At 43.6% G+C, this 26266-nt stretch overlaps 1 protein-coding gene across 1 annotated transcript in view; it reads right to left on the reverse strand.

The window, feature by feature from the left end:
- Nucleotides 1-26266, reverse strand: part of LOC139415071 (monocarboxylate transporter 10-like) — a 72494-nt gene that overhangs the window by 19999 nt on the left and 26229 nt on the right. The window lies entirely within an intron of this gene.

The following is a 26266-nucleotide window of genomic DNA, read 5'->3' on the forward strand; positions in this document are numbered from 1 at the left end:
CAGACTATTGTGAAATGGTAGAACCTGCTGTAGCCAACTAGCTAGCCATGTGCTTTTTTCTGCCTGACCAAAACATGACAGGGTTCTATTTTTAGCTGATATGGGAATGAATACACAAGCAGCATGAACTGAGATAATGTTTTAGGTTACACCGGCAAGTATAAAAATATTTGCCAAGGCATATATTTTATTATAAATTGATTATTTCACATGGAGATGTGGGAAGCTAAAAGGCTAGCTAGCCAGGCTAAAGCTAGTTACTACTACTAGAAAGGGAAGGCCACTCTTCCTTGCTTTCACAAAATGAAATGACACACACACACACTTTGATTTGATTGTTATTTTATTGTGTTCTTTTTATTATATTTTACTTTAGTTTATTTGGTAAAGGGAAGAGGAAGCGGGAAGAGGAAGCGCTACAGACAATGTCCTCCTAACAGATAGATACAAATAACCCTTACAGTTCTTCATTACAAAAAAGGCCTATGTTATCAGTCCTTTATGAAATTACCTGACCAGAATATCACCTAGATCAAATATATTTCAAAACAGAATACACTCTCGGTTTTCTGCCAAGAATGTGCTTATTCAATGAGAAGGTAAACTACTACAGGGACTAACAGAAGCCAGTCTAATAGAGGTGATTAACAACACCAGTGCCACCGGCTGTATCCGACCTAGAGACCCATGGCTGTTCTGCATTTGGGTCCCAGCAGGGATTAGTCTATTCTACCACCATGCCATGGCCATTAACAACACTCACTCTAGGAACTCTTCTTGAAATAGTCTAAACACAGCACGGAGCTGAATAAACATTGTTTCTGGCCTTTATTCTTATCATAGGAAATAAGCAAACATGAGATGGGGAGAGGAAAGACAAGCAACAGTAAAAGAACAAACATGCGTGCGCACACACACACACACACACACACACACACACACATGGCAATTGTGCAAGAGTCAGCCAGTGCCCTTTGACCAGAGAAATTATAGAGAAGCATAATTACCAAGTGAATAACAAATGTTTGGAGCAAGACCGACTGGGCCACAGCTAGGGGTAACTCCCAGTCACACTGACTAGCACCACAACTCATAGACAAGAGGGGATCATTTCTGCTACTAGTTTCCCCACAGAAATAAACCAGTCTGGGGAATGTGACAGGGGAAACAAAACTTCACAAGTGAAAGTGCTGAGCCCTTAAAAGGTCTCAGAGTTCTTTTCCCCCCATTCCACCCAGGGGAAGAGCATGGGCCAGGGTTCACCGTTTATTCTCCTCTTATTTTCCCTTTGAGGAAACCCTTTTCTCCCAAGGCTGCCTGCTAGGCTAATTCTATTATTCCAGATTGTCATCACAAGCGTGATCTATTTGTACAATCCATCACAGTCAAAAATCAGTAGGTGTCTATAATATCAACATGATAAATAAGACAGGGCCCCACAAGTGAATGTATATAGTACACCCAACAGATCCTGTTTGTGCCATCTTGCCAACTTAAGGAGCATAGGAGCTGGTGAGACTGCACAAACAGAGCTGGTAACAGGCTAGTGAACAAACTCAATGCTAGAGCCACTCCTAGGGATGGAAATACAAGGCCAGGACATTGGATCTGTCACATTCACTGAGTCAAAGACTCTGTCTAGCCTGGTGACTAGTAGTGGCGTGCCATGATATAATAGGCTAATCATTCAGCTTGTAATAAATCTATATCTGTGTGCTTAATTAATTTAATCTACCTCTCTGCGAAATGAACGATTGAACAGAGTTTGCAGAGTCACAGAAGGTAACCTGAGTAGGCTTAGAGATACTTAGTTCTAAAAGCAGGTCGGAACGTTCTCCACTTACAAGCTACATTACATAGTCTGTTCATATTTTTTTATTTAGTAATAGCCTACAGAGTGTACAAAACATTAAGAACACCTGCTCTTTCCATGACAGACTGACCAGCTGAAAGCTATGATCCCTTACTGATGTCACTTGTTAAATCCACTTCAAAATCAGTGTAGATGAAGGGGGGGGGGGACAGGTTAAAGGAGGATGTTTTAGCCTTGAGACATGGATTGTGTATGTGTGCCATTCAGAGGGTGAATGGGCAAGACAAAATATTTAAGTGCCTTTGAATGGGTTATGGTAGCAGGTGCCAGGCTCACTGATTCGAGTGTGTCAAGAACTGCAATGCTGCTGGGTTTTTCACGCTATGGGTGCAGTCATAAACAGGTTAAAGCCATATTTAAAGGTCTGTATTCGGGTCCCAACTCAACAAATCCCTCAACATTCTATGGATGTTCTAAGAGTTGGTCTTCTCATATTTAGCCTACATTATGTAATACATGGACGTGAACAAAAAGGAAGAAAAATCTCACAAAAGACAACAGGAAATTGCTGTCCTGTTTTCATCTTTGGGCTTTCTCGATTTAAAAGCATTTACGCTTCAGACGAAGGGAAGAATATCAAATTGAAAATGTAATATCAGGACGATCCTCTTTTCCAGGTGACATCCTGCTAGTGCCGGAGGCCCCGACAGTACAGTCACTGACAGACAGTCCAGGCAGAGCTGGTCTAGGCCTTCTCTGTTCACTTCCTAACAACTCTCTCCGTTGTGCTCCGAGGCTGTAGATGGTGAACCCAGTCAACCCAGCAGCCAGACCTACCTCACGCTATGAAACAATCCCCTAACACGCAATTACCCTAGGCCTGCATCTCCCTCAACGAAGACCTCACTGGGAAGCTATGCAACTAAGGGTGAATGAACACTCTTGCTGTAAAACGTTTATAGCTCTAGCTTGCATTTCATAGTTTCTACAATTTCAACTAATTTTGCGAATAGGGTTCGAGCAGATTCAGATGGATTCAGCTGGTATGGCAGTTATTATGCTGTCAGAAGGGAAATCCATCTGTCTCACTAATTGGTTCCTATTTTTCTGTGATTCAGTGACAGAGCCCAGGGTGACCGAGAAAACAGGGCAAAATGTTTGTCCTTTTCACATGGTGAGGAAGTCTGTCTGTCCTGTCCCCCCTCTAGGCTCTTCTCTGGCATTAAGCAGTAACATTAAACAGTAGCTAGATGCACACAGTTTCTGAACAGGACGTCTCAGGGTTCTAGTTAATGGAAGATAGTGGCTACCCACTCCGGACAGAAGTCAATTCAATGTCTATTCCACGTTGGTTCAATGTAATTTCATTGAAATTACATTGTGACGGCCCTGAATTTTTCTGAACCGTCTCAGTGCTTCTCCTTCCAATAGGACGCTTTCCCTTTAATTCCCAATTAAATAGCCAGCATCAGCTGCGCAAAAGTGGGGTTGTGATGGAGACGTGAATGAGGATGTGTTCAACCCTCAGTTCCGAAGCTTCTCTATTCCGTTTGTTTTGTTGCCGTTAAACGTGTGTTTTGTAGCCTAATAGAGTTTACCCAGGATCGGATCCACTCTTTGCGTCCGTGGACTACACCTCTCCGTTCTTCGTGGCCTTTCTCCGCTGGAGATCTGTTGGTGGATTGGATTGTGACTGACTACAACCTTTTTTGTATACGGTATTTCATTTGTTTTGATGTGATGTATACTGTGATGATTTATGTAGTTAGTTGTAGTTGAGGACTTAGTAAGAGTTGATACGCTTTAAAGTTCTGTGGTAAAATCATTGTTATATTGATTGTATGATTAATACTGGGTTTACGCTACACGGAATGAACGGACAAACATTGCGTGACTAAGGTCACGGGAGTTCCCTGAACTCCTTTACCTCGGGCCTAAAAAGAGTCCCGCCCGGTACAGGACATTTCTGGAGGAACCAGAACTCATTGTGATATTATTATATGTGTGTGTAATCATTGATGTTGCTAATACAACCCACACAAAAGAATATAGTTGTTTTTGAAGTTCTTTCCAATGTCTTAAGGGTTTATGAAAAGTTTATTTCCATCCTGACTTTTACATAAGTCCTTTGTATTGGTGTAGACTTGATGGACCAGATGGGACTCATTCCCTCCCAAACCAAAAGGAGAAACCAATGTTTTCTCTGGTAGGCACAACCTACCTGGCACCCCTATAAATAATAACCTCAAGTCAAAACCGTTACATAAAAAATGGCACCCCAGATGGGACCACTCACCATTGAGAACTAACCAAAGCAAATCTTTTGTGTGGAATTAAAACAATGGATTCACCCCAAGATAATGTGCTCATCCATGTCATACCTGTCAATGGGAATATACAGGGCCATTCTGACCATCAAGCTGACAATACAAATCATAATGGGAATGGAGATAATGGAGTTGATTTGGGCCAGAGCCCTGGGAATCTGAATGCTCGGTCTGGACCACAGGCCACAGGTCTAACCAGTTATTCACTTATTGACATGGAACTGTGTGGAAGTACTGAGCTAGCCCTCCCTCTGACACCCAACCTTCCTCCATTGTCTGGTTTATCTCCAGAGGTTGTAGTCTTACAACTTCAAGGTGATATCCTTGATATTCGTCAGACTCAACATCTCCAAACTCTTATCCACCATAAATTCAAATGTCTGAGTGAAGAGCAACAACAGAGAACTCCTTGCCACATTGAGGAATGTGTTGCATGGGACAGCTCGAGACTGGTGGGATGTGGCACGTCTCACCACTACCTCCTGGGCTGACTTTGAGGGCAAGTTTTCCTCTGCATTTCTTTCTGAGGACTACACAGATGAGCTGGCAGACAGAGTCAGGAATCGAGTGCAAAGCGAGAAAGAGAGTATCCGTGACTTTGCATACGGTTACCACTCCCTGTGCAGAAGGTGGAAACCTGGCATTGAGGAGGAAGAGGTCATTAAATTGATCTTGAAGAACATCAACCCACTACTAGCCAGTCAACTCTGAGAACGAGTCACCACTGTCGATGGACTGGTTCGCTTGGGACAGCAGTTTGAGAAGTACAGGGAATGCCAACAGCAATATGACCAGAGAAAGAAACAGACACCCAAACAGTTACCCAAGACAGACCATCAACAACAGCCAGAGTCTCCAGCCAAGACCCCTCTCATGTTCTGTTGGAGATGTAGCCAAAAGGGACCTTCTTCAGCTACATGTCCAAGACCATATCAAGTAAACCCTTCCAGAAACCACAAATCACAACAGGCCAACACACCTAACTCTTTTCACAGGAATGACCATCCTACTCTGGGTGCTTTAACCAGAGCTGAAACCCCAAGAGTCACTGCCTATGCCCCCCCCCCATTGACATCCCCTTCCTTTCAGTTAATACCGGACCAACTGGTGTTACCCCTGTCCATAGGCCCATGGACAGGAAAAGCCATCCTGGACACCGGGTCATCCTACACACTGCTCAATGAGAAACTGTGGAAGAAGGTCCACAATACAACTTGAAGCCGTGGACAGAAGGTCCACTCTATCTGGCTGATGGTGAGGCTAAACGACCACTTGGATGGAGTGAGGTAGAGTTCCGCCTGTGTAACAGCTCCTATATGATTCCTTCTGTTATCCTACAAACCAAGAACCTTGCTTTTCCTGTCGTGTTGGGAATTGATTTAATGTACTTCAGTGGTGTCCAGATTGATATCGCACACAATTGCTACTGGTTTCCATACAATCCGAGCAAGAAGCATTTCTTCCAATCAGAAGCTACGAAGTTACATGATTGGGGTTCAAATGTGGCAGTCTTCTCTGCCGTTGCTCCGGTACCACTAACCCTTGATAATACTTCTGACGATCTCCTTTTTACAGGCTGTGAGAAGAGCTCAGCTGGAACAGCCAGAGGAGTTAAGGCTGTTGGAACAGCTGCAGAATAATGCTGATGTATGTACTTCAAAGCTAGGACGCACCGGGCTCATGAAGCACAAAATATTCCTTACACAGGAAATGCCGATCAAGCAAAAGCCATATTGTTTGTCCCCGGCGACGCTAATCATCCAAAAGGGACTCATTAATGATATGTTAACACAAGATATAATAGAACGTTCCTCCTCTCCCTGGGCTGCTCCTGTTGTCCTCATCCCAAAAAAGACTGGTGGTCTTAGATTTTGTGTGGACTATAGGAAGACCAACAATGTTTCCCAGACTGATGCCTATCCTCTTCCTACCATCCACGAGATCCTGGAGTCATTGTCTGGCGCTGTTGTGTTTACTACCCTTGACCTCAATAGTGGCTATTGGCAGGTTGAGATGGACCAGGAAAGCAAGGACAAGACTGCTTTTGTCTGTGCTGAGGGCTTGTTTTCCTTTAAGGTGATGCCTTTTGGATTAAAGAATGCACCTGCCACTTTCCAAAGACTCATGGAGATTGCGTTAGGTGAGCTCAAAGGGAAGATCTGTTTCATCTACCTGGACGATATAATTATCTACTCTCAGAACAGAGAAAGACACTTTCAAGATCTTCAAGCAGTGTTGGACAAGCTAAGAGAAGCTGGTCTGACCTTGAATATGAAGCAGAGCAACTTCTGCCAAACCTCCCTGAAGTTCCTTGGCCATATTGTGTCTTTTGACGGCATTCATGTGGATCCTGAAAAGACAAAGGCTGTACAAGACTTCCCTGTGCCAACCACACTCAAGGCCCTTCAACGGTTCCTTGGTATGGCTGGATGGTACCATCGGTTTGTGTCGAACTTCTCCCAGGTGGCAGAACCCCTCAACGCGTTGAAGCGAAAAGGAGCAAAATTCCAATGGACGGCAGAGTGCCAGACCTCCTTTGAAACCCTGAAACGACACCTCGTCACACCTCCCATTTTAGGTCATCCCAACTTTGATTGCCCTTTTGTTGTTTACACTGATGCAAGTGATGTTGGACTTCGTGCTGTCCTAGTCCAACAGACTGGACTTGGCACTGAAGAAGTGCTAGCATTCGCCAGTCGGACATTGAATGGAGCAGAACGGAACTACTCCACAACCGAGCAAAAGCGCCTTGCAGTTGTCTGGGCTTTGGAAAAGTGGAGGTACTACCTGGAGGGAAGACACTTCTCTGTGGTCACTGACCATTCCTCCCTTGTGTGGGTGTTCAAGACCAACAAACCAAGTACCAGACTCATAAGATGGGCTCTACGGTTGCAAGAGTTCACCTTTGCAGTAGAATAGAGGAAAGGAAAATACAACACTGTTCCAGATGCCTTGTCCAGAGCTCCTGCTTGTGATAACGGTGGCCCTCATCTTACATGTGCTACTGTCCTGTCAAGCAGTTGAGACTCGCCCAAAACGGACTTTCCCATCTCTGATGAGGCCATATGGAAAGCCCAACAGGATGATCCAGAAGTACAGGCTTTGTACCAGACTATCCTGGAAGATGGAGAAAAGATGGTCAATCCTACCACAAAGCTGACCATCATTGAAGACAAAGTCTACCGAGTTGTACAACTACCTCACAGAACACTCTACCAAATGTACATACCTGAAACTCTACGCCTTCAACTGCTTCAACATTTCCATGAAGACCCATTAGCTGGTCATTTGGGCAGGTTCAAAACCTACAAGCGGTTGCAAGCGTTACTGAACTGGCCACATCTGAGCATGGATGTGACGTCACACATCCGAAACTGTCAGGTTTGTCAAATGTACAAACCAGAAGGTAGAAAGCCTGCTGGCAAGTTGCAGCAAACGGTGGTTACCCGACCTTGGGAAATGTTAGGAGTGGATTTGATGGGTCCATTTCCTAGAAGCTCCAATCAGAATGTGTACATGCTTGTTTTTGTTGATTACTATTCAAAGTGGGTGGAGCTCTTTTCCCTGCGTCAGGCCACAGCAAGGACAGTCTCTAACATCCTTACGAAAGAGATCCTGACTCACTGGGGAGTGCCTGATTACATCCTGTCTGATCGAGGTTCCCAATTTGTCTCTGACCTCTTTGAGGAGACTTGCCAAAGATGGAACCTGAAACAGAAGTTGACCACGGCCTATCACCCACAGACCAATCTCACTGAGAGAGTAAATCGAACCTTAAAGACAATGATTGCTTCCTATGTAGGGACCCAGCACAAACACTGGGACAAGCACCTTCACGAGTTTCGATGCAGTCACACCTGCAGAGCTGAACCTAAGTCGTCCTCTCCGAGAACCCTTGGATATGGTGCTACAGCCCCAGCAGCTTACTCCAGACGCTGCTTGCTAAGACCAGGTAGTCCATCTCCATGACTTGAGAGCTCTTGTCTCAAAGAACATGATCCGGGCTCGACTCAAGCAGAAGAGAAATTATGATAAGAACAGACGAGACATGCAGTTCCAGCTTCGTGATCGGGTGTGGCTTCGCTCTCATCCTTACTCGAAAGCTGAACAATTCTTCTCAGCCAAGCTCGCTCCTAAATGGCAAGGACCATATAGGATTGCGGAGCAGATGGGCCCTTTGAACTACCGAGTGGTGAAAGAGGACACAGGTGAAGATATGCGCGTTGTCCATGTCTCACGCCTTAAGGCCTGTTACCCCTCGGCTGAGGAATTGGAGGCAATTGAGCGCCGCAAGGTCCTGGATATCTTTGAAGAGGAAAGTAAGGAGACTTTTCTCGGATTCCCAGACCCAGAAGTCTCACACCTTAAGACCTGTGACCCCTCAGCTGAGGAGCGTGAGCTCCAAAAAGTCATGAATATTTTTGTAGAGGAAAGTGATGAGGAGACCTTTCTCGGTTTCCCCGACCAAGATGTGACTTCCAGGGCAATGGTCGGCTTTTTCCAGGGGAGGGGGTGTGTGACGGCCCTGAATTTTTCTGAACCGTCTCAGTGCTTCTCCTTCCAATAGGACGCTTTCCCTTTAATTCCCAATTAAATAGCCAGCATCAGCTGCGCAAAAGGGGGTTGTGATGGAGACGTGAATGAAGATGTGTTCAACCCTCAGTTCCGAAGCTTCTCTATTCCGTTTGTTTTGTTGCCGTTAAACGTGTGTTTTGTAGCCTAATAGAGTTTACCCAGGATCGGATCCACTCTTTGCGTCCGTGGACTACACCTCTCTGTTCTTCGTGGCCTTTCTCCGCTGGAGATCTGTTGGTGGATTGGATTGTGACTGACTACAACCTTTTTTGTATACGGTATTTCATTTGTTTTGATGTGATGTATACTGTGATGATTTATGTAGTTAGTTGTAGTTGAGGACTTAGTAAGAGTTGATACGCATTAAAGTTCTGTGGTAAAATCATTGTTATATTGATTGTATGATTAATACTGGGTTTACGCTACACGGAATGAACGGACAAACATTGCGTGACTAAGGTCACGGGAGTTCCCTGAACTCCTTTACCTCGGGCCTAAAAAGAGTCCCGCCCGGTACAGGACATTTCTGGAGGAACCAGAACTCATTGTGATATTATTATATGTGTGTGTAATCATTGATGTTGCTAATACAACCCACACAAAAGAATATAGTTGTTTTTGAAGTTCTTTCCAATGTCTTAAGGGTTTATGAAAAGTTTATTTCCATCCTGACTTTTACATAAGTCCTTTGTATTGGTGTAGACTTGATGGACCAGATGGGACTCATTCCCTCCCAAACCAAAAGGAGAAACCAATGTTTTCTCTGGTAGGCACAACCTACCTGGCACCCCTATAAATAATAACCTCAAGTCAAAACCGTTACATAAAAAATGGCACCCCAGATGGGACCACTCACCATTGAGAACTAACCAAAGCAAATCTTTTGTGTGGAATTAAAACAATGGATTCACCCCAAGATAATGTGCTCATCCATGTCATACCTGTCAATGGGAATATACAGGGCCATTCTGACCATCAAGCTGACAATACAAATCATAATGGGAATGGAGATAATGGAGTTGATTTGGGCCAGAGCCCTGGGAATCTGAATGCTCGGTCTGGACCACAGGCCACAGGTCTAACCAGTTATTCACTTATTGACATGGAACTGTGTGGAAGTACTGAGCTAGCCCTCCCTCTGACACCCAACCTTCCTCCATTGTCTGGTTTATCTCCAGAGGTTGTAGTCTTACAACTTCAAGGTGATATCCTTGATATTCGTCAGACTCAACATCTCCAAACTCTTATCCACCATAAATTCAAATGTCTGAGTGAAGAGCAACAACAGAGAACTCCTTGCCACATTGAGGAATGTGTTGCATGGGACAGCTCGAGACTGGTGGGATGTGGCACGTCTCACCACTACCTCCTGGGCTGACTTTGAGGGCAAGTTTTCCTCTGCATTTCTTTCTGAGGACTACACAGATGAGCTGGCAGACAGAGTCAGGAATCGAGTGCAAAGCGAGAAAGAGAGTATCCGTGACTTTGCATACGGTTACCACTCCCTGTGCAGAAGGTGGAAACCTGGCATTGAGGAGGAAGAGGTCATTAAATTGATCTTGAAGAACATCAACCCACTACTAGCCAGTCAACTCTGAGAACGAGTCACCACTGTCGATGGACTGGTTCGCTTGGGACAGCAGTTTGAGAAGTACAGGGAATGCCAACAGCAATATGACCAGAGAAAGAAACAGACACCCAAACAGTTACCCAAGACAGACCATCAACAACAGCCAGAGTCTCCAGCCAAGACCCCTCTCATGTTCTGTTGGAGATGTAGCCAAAAGGGACCTTCTTCAGCTACATGTCCAAGACCATATCAAGTAAACCCTTCCAGAAACCACAAATCACAACAGGCCAACACACCTAACTCTTTTCACAGGAATGACCATCCTACTCTGGGTGCTTTAACCAGAGCTGAAACCCCAAGAGTCACTGCCTATGCCCCCCCCCCATTGACATCCCCTTCCTTTCAGTTAATACCGGACCAACTGGTGTTACCCCTGTCCATAGGCCCATGGACAGGAAAAGCCATCCTGGACACCGGGTCATCCTACACACTGCTCAATGAGAAACTGTGGAAGAAGGTCCACAATACAACTTGAAGCCGTGGACAGAAGGTCCACTCTATCTGGCTGATGGTGAGGCTAAACGACCACTTGGATGGAGTGAGGTAGAGTTCCGCCTGTGTAACAGCTCCTATATGATTCCTTCTGTTATCCTACAAACCAAGAACCTTGCTTTTCCTGTCGTGTTGGGAATTGATTTAATGTACTTCAGTGGTGTCCAGATTGATATCGCACACAATTGCTACTGGTTTCCATACAATCCGAGCAAGAAGCATTTCTTCCAATCAGAAGCTACGAAGTTACATGATTGGGGTTCAAATGTGGCAGTCTTCTCTGCCGTTGCTCCGGTACCACTAACCCTTGATAATACTTCTGACGATCTCCTTTTTACAGGCTGTGAGAAGAGCTCAGCTGGAACAGCCAGAGGAGTTAAGGCTGTTGGAACAGCTGCAGAATAATGCTGATGTATGTACTTCAAAGCTAGGACGCACCGGGCTCATGAAGCACAAAATATTCCTTACACAGGAAATGCCGATCAAGCAAAAGCCATATTGTTTGTCCCCGGCGACGCTAATCATCCAAAAGGGACTCATTAATGATATGTTAACACAAGATATAATAGAACGTTCCTCCTCTCCCTGGGCTGCTCCTGTTGTCCTCATCCCAAAAAAGACTGGTGGTCTTAGATTTTGTGTGGACTATAGGAAGACCAACAATGTTTCCCAGACTGATGCCTATCCTCTTCCTACCATCCACGAGATCCTGGAGTCATTGTCTGGCGCTGTTGTGTTCACTACCCTTGACCTCAATAGTGGCTATTGGCAGGTTGAGATGGACCAGGAAAGCAAGGACAAGACTGCTTTTGTCTGTGCTGAGGGCTTGTTTTCCTTTAAGGTGATGCCTTTTGGATTAAAGAATGCACCTGCCACTTTCCAAAGACTCATGGAGATTGCGTTAGGTGAGCTCAAAGGGAAGATCTGTTTCATCTACCTGGACGATATAATTATCTACTCTCAGAACAGAGAAAGACACTTTCAAGATCTTCAAGCAGTGTTGGACAAGCTAAGAGAAGCTGGTCTGACCTTGAATATGAAGCAGAGCAACTTCTGCCAAACCTCCCTGAAGTTCCTTGGCCATATTGTGTCTTTTGACGGCATTCATGTGGATCCTGAAAAGACAAAGGCTGTACAAGACTTCCCTGTGCCAACCACACTCAAGGCCCTTCAACGGTTCCTTGGTATGGCTGGATGGTACCATCGGTTTGTGTCGAACTTCTCCCAGGTGGCAGAACCCCTCAACGCGTTGAAGCGAAAAGGAGCAAAATTCCAATGGACGGCAGAGTGCCAGACCTCCTTTGAAACCCTGAAACGACACCTCGTCACACCTCCCATTTTAGGTCATCCCAACTTTGATTGCCCTTTTGTTGTTTACACTGATGCAAGTGATGTTGGACTTGGTGCTGTCCTAGTCCAACAGACTGGACTTGGCACTGAAGAAGTGCTAGCATTCGCCAGTCGGACATTGAATGGAGCAGAACGGAACTACTCCACAACCGAGCAAAAGCGCCTTGCAGTTGTCTGGGCTTTGGAAAAGTGGAGGTACTACCTGGAGGGAAGACACTTCTCTGTGGTCACTGACCATTCCTCCCTTGTGTGGGTGTTCAAGACCAACAAACCAAGTACCAGACTCATAAGATGGGCTCTACGGTTGCAAGAGTTCACCTTTGCAGTAGAATAGAGGAAAGGAAAATACAACACTGTTCCAGATGCCTTGTCCAGAGCTCCTGCTTGTGATAACGGTGGCCCTCATCTTACATGTGCTACTGTCCTGTCAAGCAGTTGAGACTCGCCCAAAACGGACTTTCCCATCTCTGATGAGGCCATATGGAAAGCCCAACAGGATGATCCAGAAGTACAGGCTTTGTACCAGACTATCCTGGAAGATGGAGAAAAGATGGTCAATCCTACCACAAAGCTGACCATCATTGAAGACAAAGTCTACCGAGTTGTACAACTACCTCACAGAACACTCTACCAAATGTACATACCTGAAACTCTACGCCTTCAACTGCTTCAACATTTCCATGAAGACCCATTAGCTGGTCATTTGGGCAGGTTCAAAACCTACAAGCGGTTGCAAGCGTTACTGAACTGGCCACATCTGAGCATGGATGTGACGTCACACATCCGAAACTGTCAGGTTTGTCAAATGTACAAACCAGAAGGTAGAAAGCCTGCTGGCAAGTTGCAGCAAACGGTGGTTACCCGACCTTGGGAAATGTTAGGAGTGGATTTGATGGGTCCATTTCCTAGAAGCTCCAATCAGAATGTGTACATGCTTGTTTTTGTTGATTACTATTCAAAGTGGGTGGAGCTCTTTTCCCTGCGTCAGGCCACAGCAAGGACAGTCTCTAACATCCTTACGAAAGAGATCCTGACTCACTGGGGAGTGCCTGATTACATCCTGTCTGATCGAGGTTCCCAATTTGTCTCTGACCTCTTTGAGGAGACTTGCCAAAGATGGAACCTGAAACAGAAGTTGACCACGGCCTATCACCCACAGACCAATCTCACTGAGAGAGTAAATCGAACCTTAAAGACAATGATTGCTTCCTATGTAGGGACCCAGCACAAACACTGGGACAAGCACCTTCACGAGTTTCGATGCAGTCACACCTGCAGAGCTGAACCTAAGTCGTCCTCTCCGAGAACCCTTGGATATGGTGCTACAGCCCCAGCAGCTTACTCCAGACGCTGCTTGCTAAGACCAGGTAGTCCATCTCCATGACTTGAGAGCTCTTGTCTCAAAGAACATGATCCGGGCTCGACTCAAGCAGAAGAGAAATTATGATAAGAACAGACGAGACATGCAGTTCCAGCTTCGTGATCGGGTGTGGCTTCGCTCTCATCCTTACTCGAAAGCTGAACAATTCTTCTCAGCCAAGCTCGCTCCTAAATGGCAAGGACCATATAGGATTGCGGAGCAGATGGGCCCTTTGAACTACCGAGTGGTGAAAGAGGACACAGGTGAAGATATGCGCGTTGTCCATGTCTCACGCCTTAAGGCCTGTTACCCCTCGGCTGAGGAATTGGAGGCAATTGAGCGCCGCAAGGTCCTGGATATCTTTGAAGAGGAAAGTAAGGAGACTTTTCTCGGATTCCCAGACCCAGAAGTCTCACACCTTAAGACCTGTGACCCCTCAGCTGAGGAGCGTGAGCTCCAAAAAGTCATGAATATTTTTGTAGAGGAAAGTGATGAGGAGACCTTTCTCGGTTTCCCCGACCAAGATGTGACTTCCAGGGCAATGGTCGGCTTTTTCCAGGGGAGGGGGTGTGTGACGGCCCTGAATTTTTCTGAACCGTCTCAGTGCTTCTCCTTCCAATAGGACGCTTTCCCTTTAATTCCCAATTAAATAGCCAGCATCAGCTGCGCAAAAGGGGGTTGTGATGGAGACGTGAATGAAGATGTGTTCAACCCTCAGTTCCGAAGCTTCTCTATTCCGTTTGTTTTGTTGCCGTTAAACGTGTGTTTTGTAGCCTAATAGAGTTTACCCAGGATCGGATCCACTCTTTGCGTCCGTGGACTACACCTCTCTGTTCTTCGTGGCCTTTCTCCGCTGGAGATCTGTTGGTGGATTGGATTGTGACTGACTACAACCTTTTTTGTATACGGTATTTCATTTGTTTTGATGTGATGTATACTGTGATGATTTATGTAGTTAGTTGTAGTTGAGGACTTAGTAAGAGTTGATACGCATTAAAGTTCTGTGGTAAAATCATTGTTATATTGATTGTATGATTAATACTGGGTTTACGCTACACGGAATGAACGGACAAACATTGCGTGACTAAGGTCACGGGAGTTCCCTGAACTCCTTTACCAGGCGGGACTCTTTTTAGGCCCGAGGTACAGGACATTTCTGGAGGAACCAGAACTCATTGTGATATTATTATATGTGTGTGTAATCATTGATGTTGCTAATACAACCCACACAAAATAATAGTTGTTTTTGAAGTTCTTTCCAATGTTTTAAGGATTTATAAAAAAGTTTATTTCCATCCTGACTCTTACATAAGTCCTTTGTATTGGTGTAGACTTGACGGATGGGACTCATTCCCTCCCAAACCAAAAGGAGAAACCAATGTTTTCTCTGGTAGGCACAACCTACCTGGCACCCCTATAAATAATAACCTCAAGTCAAAACCGTTACGTGGAAACAACGTTGATTCAACCAGTGTGTATGCCCAATGGGTAGATCTTAAACTCAGTAAATGCAGTAAAAACCTCACATTTCGCCCCTTAGCAGGGGGTTCGGCTACTCAATCACCGCAGTCAATGGAAAATTACTACTAAAGACAATGCAGAACATCCAATATTACCCCTTTTCAATGTTCGTCAAACAAAAATCCACTCATAATGCATTCTAGGAAAGAGGCTTAATAGAAACAGCCTGGATGGCATAGCAACATGGAAAATTAAAATATAGATACACACATTTTCAGCACACAAGCTTCACCTGACACCACACAGCCCTCACCTGACACCACACGGGCCAGAGAAGACAACCCTCACACCTTTAGGACTCTCCCTTACTACCCAGCAGAGCCAAGTGTTAATAAATCAACAGCACACACTGTTCTACCCTAGCCACACAGAGGAAAACTTAGCTCACTTACAGATTGTTCATGTGTCCTCACTGGGCACACCATGTTGAGATATTGATCAATGAGATGTCAACCTTTGTTGAATTCCTAATGTGTTATCACTAAGCTTTAAACCATCTAAAAGCATAACATTCCAATGGACAAACATTTGTCATCTAAATGTGCCATCACTGCTCTTCCAAATATTCAAACTTGAAGATAGATGGGGAGTGGTGGTGAACAGCACACTTAAGAGCATGAGGAAGGGAGAAAATCCCCAAATCTAGATGTGAAAAACTGATAGACGAGATGACTCAAAGCTGTAATAACTGCCAAAGGTGCTTCTACAAACTATTGACTCAGGGGTGTGAATACTTACGAAATTAGATATTTCTGTATTTCATTTTCAATAAATTAGCAAAAGTGTCTAAAAACATGTTTTCACTTCGTCATTATAGGGTATTGTCTGTAGATAGGTAAAACAAAACATATATTTGGTATTCAGGCTGTAACACGTAATAAATGTGGAATAAGTCAAAGGGTATGAATACTTTCTGAAGGCACTGTAGTTACAATAGGTAAACCTCAAAATGAGAAACACATTCATGGCTATATTTTACGATTGAATAAATACTGTTACATTCGTTTGTAAGCTGGCCTTAACTTTACTGTAATTACAAAAATAATATTGAATTGTGTTTGGTTGTCAACACAACCACATATCAACATTTGAAGGAGATGTATATTTTGTGCCACTGACTTAGTCTGGCTTGAACTGCAGTTTGTCTACAAATGAATAATTGATATGTTGGATTCACATCTCCATCTAAACCAAGTCTGTGTTAAAGAATAGGACTGAATCCAACTTTACATTTAAAGTTAGATTTGATTTAGTCCTAATCTTTAACTTTGATTTTTGGTTGAGATGGAGACGTGAATCCAACATATTAATGATTAACTTGACGATTACATTTGAAATCAACCAAAGCTTGAAACTCTGTATTTTCATTTGTATTATTTATTTGTATTTGAAACCTAAAAGTGGGTTGAATTGAAACAATAGCTGTTGATGACTTTACAAATGCTTTATAGGCCTAAATAATATCATTGATGATATGAGTGTTAAAGTAAGGTTACATTTCATTTGTTCTGTTAAACCTACCCTTTGGAATGACATGCATGTTTGTGTGCCTGTCTGTTGGAATATTCAACCTGGTCTCAGACTAGATGTAACCTAGTAAATGTACAGTGCCTTGCGAAAGTATTCGGCCCCCTTGAACTTTGCGACCTTTTGCCACATTTCAGGCTTCAAACATAAAGATATAAAACTATTTTTTTGTGAAGAATCAACAACAAGTGGGACACAATCATGAAGTGGAACAACATTTATTGGATATTTCAAACTTTTTTAACAAATCAAAAACTGAAAAATTGGGCGTGCAAAATTATTCAGCCCCCTTAAGTTAATACTTTGTAGCGCCACCTTTTGCTGCGATTACAGCTGTAAGTCACTTGGGGTATGTCTATCAGTTTTGCACATCGAGAGACAGACATTTTTTCCCATTCCTCCTTGCAAAACAGCTCGAGCTCAGTGAGGTTGGATGGAGAGCATTTGTGAACAGCAGTTCAGTTCTTTCCACAGATTCTCGATTGGATTCAGGTCTGGACTTTGGATTTGGCCATTCTAACACCTGGATATGTTTATTTTTGAACCATTCCATTGTAGATTTTGCTTTATGTTTTGGATCATTGTCTTGTTGGAAGACAAATCTCCGTCCCAGTCTCAGGTCTTTTGCAGACTCCATCAGGTTTTCTTCCAGAATGGTCCTGTATTTGGCTCCATCCATCTTCCCATCAATTTTAACCATCTTCCCTGTCCCTGCTGAAGAAAAGCAGACCCAAACCATGATGCTGCCACCACCATGTTTGACAGTGGGGATGGTGTGTTCAGCTGTGTTGCTTTTACGCCAAACATAACGTTTTGCATTGTTGCCAAAAAGTTCAATTTTGGTTTCATCTGACCAGAGCACCTTCTTCCACATGTTTGGTGTGTCTCCCAGGTGGCTTGTGGCAAACTTTAAACGACACTTTTTATGGATATCTTTAAGAAATGGCTTTCTTCTTGCCACTCTTCCATAAAGGCCAGATTTGTGCAATATACGACTGATTGTTGTCCTATGGACAGAGTCTCCCACCTCAGCTGTAGATCTCTGCAGTTCATCCAGAGTGATCATGGGCCTCTTGGCTGCATTTCTGATCAGTCTTCTCCTTGTATGAGCTGAAAGTTTAGAGGGACGGCCAGGTCTTGGTAGATTTGCAGTGGTCTGATACTCCTTCCATTTCAATAGTATCGCTTGCACAGTGCTCCTTGGGATGTTTAAAGCTTGGGAAATCTTTTTGTATCCAAATCCGGCTTTAAACTTCTTCACAACAGTATCTCGGACCTGCCTGGTGTGTTCCTTGTTCTTCATGATGCTCTCTGCGCTTTTAACGGACCTCTGAGACTATCACAGTGCAGGTGCATTTATACGGAGACTTGATTACACACAGGTGGATTGTATTTATCATCATTAGTCATTTAGGTCAACATTGGATCATTCAGAGATCCTCACTGAACTTCTGGAGAGAGTTTGCTGCACTGAAAGTAAAGGGGCTGAATAATTTTGCACGCCCAATTTGTCAGTTTTTGATTTGTTAAAAAAAAGTTTGAAATATCCAATAAATGTCGTTCCACTTCCACTTCCACTTGTGTCCCACTTGTTGTTGATTCTTCACAAAAAAATACAATTTTATATCTTTATGTTTGAAGCCTGAAATGTGGCAAAAGGTTGCAAAGTTCAAGGGGGCCGAATACTTTCGCAAGGCACTGTAAATCTGGGACACTCAAAAAAGTATGATATGTTACGTTTGGTATGGTTACGGTGGTTGGTCGGGGTGAATGGGTGGGCGTATAACGAGAATGTCTAGCAACCCAAAGGTTGTGTAATGTTAGCCACCTAGCTAGAGTTCATAACATATCATACATTTTGCAACTCGTAACATATTGTATGGTTTGCAAATGCATACGTTGTACTTTTTACAAATTGGTAACATAATATGAATTGTAATTCATAACATATCAAACGAAATGGATGAAGGACATCCACAAATGAATACATACCATACGAAACAAAAATAACAATACGAAATGCTCTGAGACCAGGTTGGAATATTTCATGACTGAGGTTTCCCCACAATATCCTAAAAACATGCTAATTTTCTATAAAGACACACCACACCCAAGACTAGTCTTCCATGTATGACTTTACACTACCACTCTGCTGAAATAAAAATTAACCTAGTACAGAGTGACCAGTTACTCCCTAATCTAACCACTAACCAGTATGGGCAGGGGTGCAGGTGAACGGTCTTCAGGTGGAGCTCAGCTCAGTGACTCATTAGATCCATTTAAGGACTGGAGGCTGCAGGAAGTCTGCATGAGGGCATGCTCAGGCCTGCTCCTCCGTCTCAGTCTGGGCCTCCCCTGTCTGATGAATAATACCATGCAGGCTTGCTGGCTGACGAGTCACTTCACACAGAATACACAGTGCTGGCTAATGACCAATACATGCTTTAAATGCACTATTAAGGGCAGGCACATCACACGCTGACATCACACCCTGTTAATCAGAGTAGATATTTAATTGAAATCTTCAAAATATCTTTTACTCATCTAATGAATTTCTGAAACTTCACTTCAGTGAAACCCTTGTGACCAGGGAATGACACATACTACTACTGGTAGAAGTGGTTCACATTGAATGACCTTACACTTAACGAAAGAAAATGAGCTATCATAACATGTTTTTTCTTTCCCTAGAAAGATCACAATCAAGTAGGTTGTGACCTCCTAGCACACAACTGCATAAAGCAGCCGCAATTACACATCAGCTTTGTTGACACTAAAAAGACAAATCCTTTTGTTCATTATACTGAACAAAAATATAAAATGCTACAATTTCAAAGATTTTTGCTGAGTTACAGTTCATAAGGAAATCGGTCAATTGAAATAAATTCATTAGGCCCTAATCTATGGATTTCACATGACTGGGCAGAGGTGTAGACGTGGGTGGGCCTGGGAGGGCATAGGTCCAGCTACTGGGGAGCCAGGCTCAGCCAATCAGAATGAGGTTTCCCCACAAAAGGGCTTTATTACCGACATAAATACTCCTCGGAACCCCGCCCTGCCCCCTCTGATGTTCCCGCAGGTGAAGAAGCCGGCTGTGGAGGTCCTGGGCTGGTGTGATTGCATGTGGTCTGCGGTTGTGAGGCCGATTGGACGCACTGCCAAATTCTCTAAAACAACATTAGCCTCCAAATGGTAGAGAAATGAACATAAAATGATCTGGAAACAGCTCTGGTGGACACTCCTGCAGTCAGCATGCCAGTTGCACGCTCCCTCAAAACATCTGTGGCATTGTGTTGCGTTTACATTTTTGTTTAGTGTTCATAACTACACACAGGGGTTTCGGAGCATGGTCGATGATATACAGTAGGCTAACAACTAGAAAGAGATAAATAGGCTAGGCCTTATGAGGAGCTGCTTGGCTTGGCTGGCCCAGTAACTCTACAGCCAACCTGAGTAGTCGGTCCTGACCATGAGGCCTCGGACTCTGTTCCTCCTCCTGGGTTTGATCTGGGATAGGCTAAGCTGCTCCATATTGACAAACGGACCCAAATCCAGACCCCTCCCGCAGGGAGAACACATCCCCAGCCTGGCCTGTGTTACAAGGAGCTGGAGAGCCATGGCTGCATCCCAGTCATTTCAGGATAGGCCCAGCTCAGGGCTCTATTAAGGGGGGGAAGTAATGGAGAACAGCGCCAGCCCTGCGCCAGAACAACGCAGAGCCTCAACCCCACCAGCTAGCACAGCCACGTCGCATTATGATCAGCCTATCGAACCCATTTTAGACCCAGTCACCTCTGACACTGAGGAAGACACACAGAGATTGTACTGTAACTGTATAACAGATAATACCTATATGGTGTCACAGAGAGACCGAGTAGGGTGTGAGGCTAAGTGGACTAGAGAAGAAATGTATCCAACACGGGAGAAGGATAGTAGACTAGAGTAGGGGTTAATGGGTTTAACACACAAGGCTCCATATATTAAGCATGCTTTTAACATATCAGGCCAGACCCTAAATGTGCACCAAGGGGGGTTGGGGTGTAACAGCCACAATCCTGAAACAACTCAATCGGTTGTTAAACACACTGTTTACGTTCATCCCACAAAAGAGCATTGACTGCTCTAAGATACAGAAGTCATGGGAAGACATGTCCCACTGGGCAAATCACATCATTTCAACATGGATAATATTTGCTTGAGACGTTGATCAATGAGATTATAAACTATATTCACCCACTCAAAAAGACAGTTGAATTTCCAATATGTTATCACTATGCTTTCAACAGCAAAGTTCAAATGGGAATAAAATGTCAGACATTTTGTTAATTTATACCGCAGATTGTGTTATCACTGTGCTTCATCTAATAGCAGAACTAAATGACCTGTATTGCAGTTGAACTTACATTAAAAGTACATGGTGCAAGAGATCAATGCCGTTCGAGATTCTGCACAGATTATTACAGCAATTGTTAAGATCGTTATTGACCTGTGATGACCTGTCCATGCTATCTTAAACGTGTACGCTTTATATGATTACATAAACAAGACATTTATAGTTACCGTAACCTCAAAATGTGGACATGGATGTGTTACTCATTTTAAGGTTAAATGTTACATTAGTTTGTAAAATAGCCTTAACTTTAGGCTATTTACTGTATTTAAAAAGTGATATTGATTTGTGTTTGGTAGTCAACGCAACAAAATATCAATATTTGAAGGAGATGTACTGTATCTTCTGCTTGGATAGTTCCATCTGTGCCATTGATTTTTAGTCTGGCTTTAATTGCAGTTTGTCTACAAATTAATCATTCATGTTTTAGATTCACATCTCCATCTCAACCAAAAAGTGAAGGCTATAGGACTAAATCAAATGAAACTTTAAGCAGGGCTGGGCTTGGTTAAAACACAATGGGAGACCAAAGGGTAGTTGTAGACCGATCAATTCTTCAATAGGAGGTGCTAATGTTGTTTTAAAGGTACAAATTCAACATATTTTATACAAGGTTGGTCTATATTCAAATTGACAGAGAGAGAACTATCTGAAAGACATTACAGAATTAAACTGATCAGCCCTTTTCATCCCACGGGAAGTCAGTATCCATTTATAGTAGGGCTAATATTGTCCAGTTCTACCTGAGCACTTTGGTGTTACACTGAACCAGTTATGACACTCGGCTCAGGCTCCCAGCAGCTCCATTCTCTCCTGCTCAGTACTTAGTTGGCACTGTCCCCCACCATCACCCCCATCCCCACGCCAGCCCAGATTCTCTGTGATATCAAGCAGTACTGAGAAAAGCCCCAGTCATGCCATTACCAGAGCTCCTAGCTGGCAATTACACCAATAATTTGAGTGGGTGGTTGGTTAATCCTCCAGCCCCCATGGAGGGCCACAGTCCACTACTCCAGTCCACCTCTGGGACTCACTGTACACTACACAACCACATACCTGGGTTCAAATACAATTAGAAAATATGTTTTTATCTGGTTTTGATTGAGCTTGCCTGGTACAATGGAACCAATAGCATAGTTGCAAAAGTGCAAACTCAGTCCTTCCTGGCACTCCAGAAAGACTAAAGCAAATGCAAAAAGTATTTGAATGATTTATTATTTTTATTTGAACCCAGGTTTGCTCCACACACACAAGCATTAGTCTCACTCCCTCTCCCCCAGATGGAAGGCATTACACTTGCCTGCTCTATAGAGGGGTTTGGCTTTGCTCTGCACAGTGGAGATTTCGGTCTTTCATTCTTGAATATGAAAAACCCACGCACATGCTTCATGACCAGGGGAAGTGGAGAATAAAATTGCTGACATGCCAAAAAAGTGCAACGGATGCTAATTATTTATGGCTTGGAGGATATAAATTAAAAACTTCAACTTGTTTGGCAAGACATTCCTCTATATAGTTATGGGAGGCGCAGAGGAGGAAAGGGGTGGTGTACTCTAAGTGAATGGTGATTGGGGAGCTTCTCTCCCACCTCCATATACTGTAACATGGAGCCTGGCCAGTCTACACACGGTTTTCATTTAGGATTTCTATTTGACCATCTTTTTGATCAAAATGGCTTTCACAGAATGTGATATTTCAAAATAGTCCCAAAATACTACGCTTTTAAATCTACTGATACACTCATTATCATTGACTGCAAAGCCTTTTCATCTCAGTAAGTTGTATTTCGTTTAGGCTTACTCCAAAACCTTTAGTCTTTCATTTACTGCAAAACCTTGTTCCCTTGAAGTTCTCAGAGGGAGAGTCAATTCCATACCATCAGGAAATCAAAGGCAGTTTGTACAGTATATTCTGCTGTAATGAGACAGCAGCTGCCTTCCTCTAAGTGCAGTTTCAAATCGAATCAAAGTAAGAGATAAACCAACCAACTGAGGAAATATTACAAACAGATGGTCGCCCGGGCCAGATTCATGTTTATTTAGAGGGTTACTAAACAGGAATAATTTGGATTCAAAACAGAGCTGTTTGTGTCCACCCTGAGGCGTCAGAGAAATCAATGCCAGGCCAGCCTCCACACCACAGAATGCCTCTTATTCAGATGAGGTTGTTTGATAAACATAAAGTTTAATGATGAGCTGTTGCTGTCAGCTCTTCTGAGTAAATGCGTTCCCAAGAAATCAAGCTTCAGGATGTTTTAATTACTACACCGGAGAGGCATATCTTTTGACCTACTGACTCCCACTCTACCTGTTTCCAAAGCACTAGGCCTACTGTTGCTGCTCTGTCACTAACAGCCATTCGCTGGTGTCCTTTTTCCAGCCCCTCAGTCTATGAGCTGACATTGACTATCATGATCAGGAAGCCAAGCAATTGGTGCTCGTGCTGCTGCTGTGGGCAGTGTCCTGCTGTGCTTGCCGCCAGTCAGTTTACCTACTCATGCTTTATCTCCCAATAACCTTCACCTAAATGCAGTGTCAAGCTTACACGAGACAGAGGTCAAATGCTCTGTCAAACATTAACCAGTATCTGCTTACTAATCATCACATGTTTCTGGAGAGCTTCGTTTCACTTCTTTTTCTTTACTCTGTGTGCCAACTATTTTTGTGCACGTCTCAAGTAGGCTATAGTTCTCTTAGTCGCAGCCGTAAAAATGACGGACACATTCAGTATTTAATTAAACCCAAGGGGCCACTGGAGCCATAGGTTGTTACTGTTAATGTCTAATTTCAAAACAAGGCTGGGAATGCGGGCCATTTGTATGGCTGAGCCCAGTATAAGGTGAATGGAAAGAGAGTGACAAAGCGATGCAAAATGTTTTGTCTAACAAGGCTTGATAAGATCCCTACCTCCACCACAGGCAGACATGGAATCACTACCATTGTGTTCTTGTATTTTCTTGAATCACTTTACTGCTCTGTGGTCCATTCTCAGACAGCTCCTGCTGTGGGCCTGGAGAACCTGAGCTGGAGACCCTGAGAGATGGAGGGAGGAACGGAGGAGAGGAATAGAAGGAAAAAAGGCCTCGCCCCACTCCACCTTGTTTTCTGTTCCCCCAGCAGGTCCATGGGATCCAGACTGGAAGGAAAGTGTCCCAGCTTTGACTCAGATTGGGAGAAAACAAACCGGCTTGGTACCGGCGTCACATGGGACAGATGGCGGATTACCCCGAGGAAGAACACTGTGCACGGTCAGGAGGGAAGGGAGGGATTATCTAAAATGTACATCTTGATCCCAGGCTGTGCCATCCTCATTTGCTTCCTCATTTACAAATTATCAGGAGAAGTAAATCACTCGCAGTGATGTGTACCCGATTACCTGTACTGTTAAAGCGCTGTATTAATGTGTAAGAGAATTACAGACATTTGATGTGTACCCGATTACCTGTACTGTTAAAGCGCTGTATTAATGTGTAAGAGAATTACAGACATTTGATGTGTACCCGATTACCTGTACTGTTAAAGCGCTGTATTAATGTGTAAGAGAATTACAGACATTTGATGTGTACCCGATTACCTGTACTGTTAAAGCGCTGTATTAATGTGTAAGAGAATTACAGACAGTTGATGTGTACCTGATTACCTGTACTGTTAAAGCGCTGTATTAATGTGTAAGAGAATTACAGACATTTGCACAGCGTTATGTAATCATTGTTTGTGTTTTTTTATTTTTTAGAATTGCGACAGGCGGGCAGGTTTAGGGTCATGAAATATTGTGTGGATAAAAGGGGTGTGGGTTGACTAAAGAGAAAACAGTAACTTTAAAAAAAATCCATAAATGTATCAATCTATTGGCTACATTGAGGTTTTTCTTTCATTCTTTGTGGCTATCTGGCATTAGTGCGTAAACCTATGCTTTAGGGCCTAAAAGACGATTTATGCTTGATCTGCAAATGGGGTCCGAAGGTGGGTATGACAATGGCGGGGCCTCCAGAGGTCTGCAGAGGCTAAATCAAGCTCCGCACGGCAATGTTGTGCACCTCCCAAATGTTGTAACAATGCGGAGGGCTCGGTATAGCTCCGCATTGACATGATTGGTTGACAGTAGGTGGGGGTGGTACGTCCTGTATAAACAAACTCCCTTCCTTCACAACAGCTCTGCTCTACAAAGTGCAAGAAGTACGAATGCCCTGACTTCTGCAGAGGCCGCATCGCAGTAAATGCTGTACGGCCAACGCAGACCTCAGATTGACCATGCTGCTAGTTTAACTGTACACACGCCAAATAGCCTACACGCTAATCGCTTTTGGGAACGGGCAAAATAAATGTACGCCGATCTACCGAGGCAATCTACGGAAGCAAAAAGGACAATGTAGGAGTTTAATTCAATACGAGAAAAGCTGCGAGGGCCAGAAAAGTCATGGAAAGATTTGGTGAAGTGGTAAAAGAGGATGGTAGCAGTGCCGGCTGTGTTATGTGTGATGATTGTGAGGCGCTATACAAATTCGACAGTCACAGGGGAACTGTAACCTAGTCTACTGTTCAGATGTGTTAAAGAAGAGAAAATAGGACCTCTTTAATTAAAATGGATAGCCTCCCTTTAGCTAAATATTTTACTTACACCCTCCCCAATCCACAAAATAAGAATAAAAACAAAGTGGATAGCAGAGAACATATCTACCATGTACCCTCACTTCTTGGACAAACCAGAGCCTTAGATATGGAGTTTTAAAAACTGTTCTTAGTCTTGTAAGCATCACACAGCAATGCAGGAATTTTGATAGCGCACGGGACTGCCAGATGTGGTTTTACTGACCAGCCTACAAGAGTAGGGTGGAACATAACCTTTATAGTAAAAGCATTGCATGAATCTATCACCGTATTTGCAGGTCTGAGAAAAAAAAAAGCCCTTTATAAACATTTCATGCAATTCCACATCATTTTACACATTAGCAGAGTCTTTTGTAATTCCACACAAATTACAGACTAGGAATTGACAGAGCGATAGACCGTCTTGTTTGCAACGAAACTGTCCCTCTTTGCAAATAATTCAATCTGAGATGACATCTGAGCATGGTACTTCTTAAAGTTAGGCCTATCTTTCCACCCCAGACAGAGTAGGACTACTGATGCAGAAAAATGTAAGCTTTAACTGCTGGCTACTCTTCTTCCATTCTTCCCAACTAGAGAAGGCCACAAGTGTTTCCCTTTAAGCTGACTGGGTTTAAACAACTTCTATTATACAGAAAGTGAATAGCATAAATCAATTGATAATAACAGAATTA

This window comes from Oncorhynchus clarkii, chromosome 8 (assembly GCF_045791955.1).
Source record: "Oncorhynchus clarkii lewisi isolate Uvic-CL-2024 chromosome 8, UVic_Ocla_1.0, whole genome shotgun sequence".
Lineage (NCBI taxonomy): Eukaryota > Metazoa > Chordata > Actinopteri > Salmoniformes > Salmonidae > Oncorhynchus > Oncorhynchus clarkii.